The sequence below is a fragment of the Sinocyclocheilus anshuiensis genome, unplaced genomic scaffold (assembly GCF_001515605.1).
Source record: "Sinocyclocheilus anshuiensis isolate Anshui unplaced genomic scaffold, SAMN03320099.WGS_v1.1 scaffold514, whole genome shotgun sequence".
NCBI classification, from domain to species: Eukaryota; Metazoa; Chordata; class Actinopteri; order Cypriniformes; family Cyprinidae; genus Sinocyclocheilus; species Sinocyclocheilus anshuiensis.
Genome location: NW_015542348.1, coordinates 416,313 through 420,587, shown reverse-complemented (window position 1 = coordinate 420,587; position 4,275 = coordinate 416,313).

Sequence of the window (4,275 nt, the reverse complement as noted above, 5' to 3'; positions counted from 1 at the left end):
CTTTTGCTGGTTTATGCTGGTCCTTTGCCAGCACATGACCAGCATAAACCAGCAAAAGGACCAGCATAAACCACAGCACCATACAGAGGCACACACAACTCTGTGAATTTCACCATCTTCTCCAGGAACTGCGCCTGGATGACAGCCATATAAGAATATGAAGTTGTATCATATATTTCGGGGTGCCCGCAAACAGATAAATTACAATAATGCGCTCCTCCATTTTCTGATTCAACCAGACGTGCCAATAAGCTCTTCGCTGATTGAACGCGTCAGGCGAATTTTCCGCTGAGTTGAAATTTTTGAACTTCAAATCACGAAAGACGCGATTGATATGATATGATTGATTGATTAGATCTCTCGTTCGCGGCAAACGCGTCGCGCATTTCGCCTCTATTCGCGTCTTTGCATTGACTTTGTATGTAATCTACTCGCGCGAATAATTACACACAGTAACACCGTGTCCTAACTACACGTGACGCGACGCCCCCAACACTCGATAAAAAGCATCTTTTCGGTGTTAATCAGAGTTTTTGTCCTAACCAGACACGACACATGGAGTTTCTATTTTAGAAACCGTTTCTATTTATGCAACGTCGCGGCTGGAACAACAACATACAAAATATGACAATGGGTGCGTCTCAAATCAGCGCACTAGTTCAGTAGTAAGGGCACTGATCAGGGAGTCAGCCAAACTAGGGAGCATCGGTGCTCACTATGCTCCCTTACCAGAAATTACGTCACATCTCTGAAGCAGGAAACAAACCACACAAGCCCACTCGATAAATATAATGACACGCGATAGAAGATTTGAAAAGACAACTCTTTTTTTGTTGTTGTATATTCACGCATTGCTAGACAGGTAATGAACACATCTACTTAACATTTATAATTAAAATTCGGCTGAAATGTTGTAAGAACACGTAAAAGAACAATGTGTTTAAAAAGAATAACAAATAATATCAAAAAGAGTTATTTGTTGTCCTGCTTGTTGTTGATTAATACCTGCGGTAACGTTCTACAATGTTGTTCGTTGACATTGTACGTAGTCATGTCACCGGAAATTGAGTAATCACTGTCCCAATGTGCAGTGAGCCAGGGAACTTACCAGTGACCGAATTCGTGTACATGATATACTGATTCACGAGCGCGGGAGCTGATTGAGACGTACCCATTGATAATCTCAGGTACTGATTATATGCTTCATTCCAGGGGCGGTTTCTTCATTAGGGCGATTGGGTGACCCACCACTAAAGTGCGAAAGGGAGGTATTTTTTTTTTTATCTATCACAGCTGTCACTGTTCTAGACTGCTTATTCTGCCTCTGGATATACAGTCCAATCAGCATCAAGTCACGTTCTGTGGAGTACCGCCCCTTTTTGGGCGATTTCTCTCTGAGCAAGAATCGCCCAGACTGTTCTTATAGACTTCCATACAAAGATGTTCTTTTTCGGGTGTTTCACATGAGCTGTGCTGCAGAAGTGGAAATGGGTTCGACGTGTCTCTAGAGATTTCGAGCGAACACTGGACTGTGACTGGAGCATTGATGGAAGGAAGTGACGGTAGTACCGGAAGTGATCCGGAGATGGAGGAAGAATGTAGCGGTAGGAGTTCAGGAGCAAATGATTGGAGTAAAATTATTAATCGTAAAAGAAAGAAAAGTTGTAGACAAGAATCGGGAACTGAGTGAAAAAGACAGTATGCTGGTACGGACAAGCAAGGAGGATTTCAAGGTACTGATGAAGTTTGCAGATGATTTTGTGATCAATCCAGTAAAATTGACCAAAGCAATAAAGAAAGCAGTAGGAGACGTAGAGAGTGCCAAGACTTTGAGAAATGGGAGTATTCTAATTTTCTGTAAAAATGAAAAACAACAGAAAGAGGCACAGGGCATAAAATCAATGCTAGGTCAATCGGTGAGTTGCACAGTACCAAGTAAGAGAGTTTGGTTAAGGGGAGTAATCTATGGAATTCCAATTGATGTATCTTCCGAATCAATAAAGAGCAACATAAAGGGGGCTAAGGTGATTGAAGTGAAAAGACTGAAATGTGTACGTAATAAAGAGAAAGTAGATAGTCTTTCTGTAATGCTTCAGTTTGATGAAGAAAAAATGCCAGAGAGAGTATATATTGGATATGTCAGCTATGCGGTAAGAGCATATGTACCACCTCCAATCAGGTGTTTCAAATGTCAAAAATATGGGCATGTTGCGGCAGTCTGTAAGGGAAAACAGCGATGTGCTAGATGTAGTGGTAACCATGAATATGGACAGTGTGAGCAAGGGGCACATTTAAAGTGCTGTAACTGTGGAGGCGAGCACAGTGCTGGCTTCGGGGGATGTGAGGTACATAGGAACGCTGTAAAAATTCAGAATGTCAGGATGCAAGAGGGAATATCGTATGCCGAGGCTGTTAAAAAGGTGAAACAGACCGAAGTTGGGCAAGGAAATGGTACAACGGTCCTAATGAACAAGAATAGTAGGCCATCTTCGCAACACAAATTAAATGAAGACTTTCTAAAAGTTGGAAAAGTTGAGTTCATGACTTTTCTAGCTGAGGTAATAAACTGTGCTGCACAAACTGAAAGCAGAACTGAGAGGATAAAAATCATAATCAAGGCAGCTGAAAAACACCTTCAGATTGAGGGAATCACTTTGGAACAAGTCAATGAAAAACTTAAGGGTCAAATAGCAGATACACAGGCATCATATGGAGGCTCTTAATGGTAATATCAGTTCTACAGTGGAATGCAAGGAGCTTAATCGCTAATGGGCAAGAATTTAAAAAGGTGATAGATGATAAAGAATTCAAACCACACGTAATATGCATTCAAGAGACATGGTTGAAATCACATTTAGATTTTGTAATACAAGGTTATATAACTATTCGAAGAGATAGACAGACAGGTAATGGTGGAGGGGTGGCAATATTTGTTAAAAATGAAATTTCACATAGAATTATAGAAGTGAGTGATGAATATGAATCAATCATAGTAGAGGTGTTTTTAAGAGGACAGTGTATCACGGTGATTAATTTTTATAATCCTTGCAATAGACTTAGTATGGAAGTGTTAGAAAGTATATTGGGAATAGGTAATCAAAAAGTGATATGGTGTGGGGATTTTAATGCGCACAGTACTCTTTGGGGAAGTGATAACACTGATCATAATGGTACGATAATAGAAGAAATGCTGGATTTGAAGGGTCTGGTGTGTATGAATGATGGTAGAGCTACTAGAATTGATTTGGCTCGGGGTAGGTGTTCGTATATTGATCTAACAATGGTGTCAGAATGTCTAGCAGGGGTATGTACATGGGATGTTTGGGAGGACTCTACGATAGGAAGTGATCACTATGTTATTTGTTGTAAAATAGGCGTAGATGTTAGTGAAGATTTAGAGGAAAAGATAGGTAGATGGAAATTTAAATCCGCAAATTGGGAAGCATTTAAATATATTACTGATGTTAAGTTTCAAGAGTTGAGCATAAATGAGGAAATGGAGGATGTAGAAAAATATAATGAGAAATTATGTGAAGCATTGTATAGTACAGCTGAAGAGGTTATTGGGAAGAGTAAAGGGGGAAAAAGAAAGAAGACAGTACCGTGGTGGACAGAATTATGTAACAAAGCAATACAAGCCAGAAATAAGGCTTTTAAAAAGGTTAGGAAGACGTTTATATTTGATGACTTTATTTTATATAAAAAAGCACAAGCGAATGTGAGGAGGGTAATTAGAGATGCTAAAAAGAATTACTGGAGAAATTATTGTAATTCTATAGGGGAGGAGGTTAATGTCAGTGAAGTATGGGGTATGTTAAGAAAGATGGGTGGTTTTAAGAGAAATTTTGGAATGCCTGTTTTAAATAATGGGGAAAGAATAGCGGTGACTAATGCTGATAAGGCAGAAATGTTAGCAGAGGTGTTTGTTAAAGTACATAGCAATAATAATATATCAGAAGAAATGGAAATAAATAGAGAACAAGGTATAAAGGAACATCCAAATATTAGGATGGAGAAAGGGCCTTCTAATGAACATCTTGATGTGGAATTCTCACTAAATGAATTAAAGAGAGCTGTTGGAAGAGTTAAAAAAACTTCACCAGGAAAGGATGAGATATGTTATATGATGATCAAAAATTTATCTGATTTTTCTCTGAACTTTTTATTGCGTCTTTTTAATAAAGTGTGGAGATCAGGGAGACTTCCTTCTTCATGGAAACACGGGGTTATTATCCCTGTATTAAAGCCAGCCAAGAACAAGCATAATACTGACAG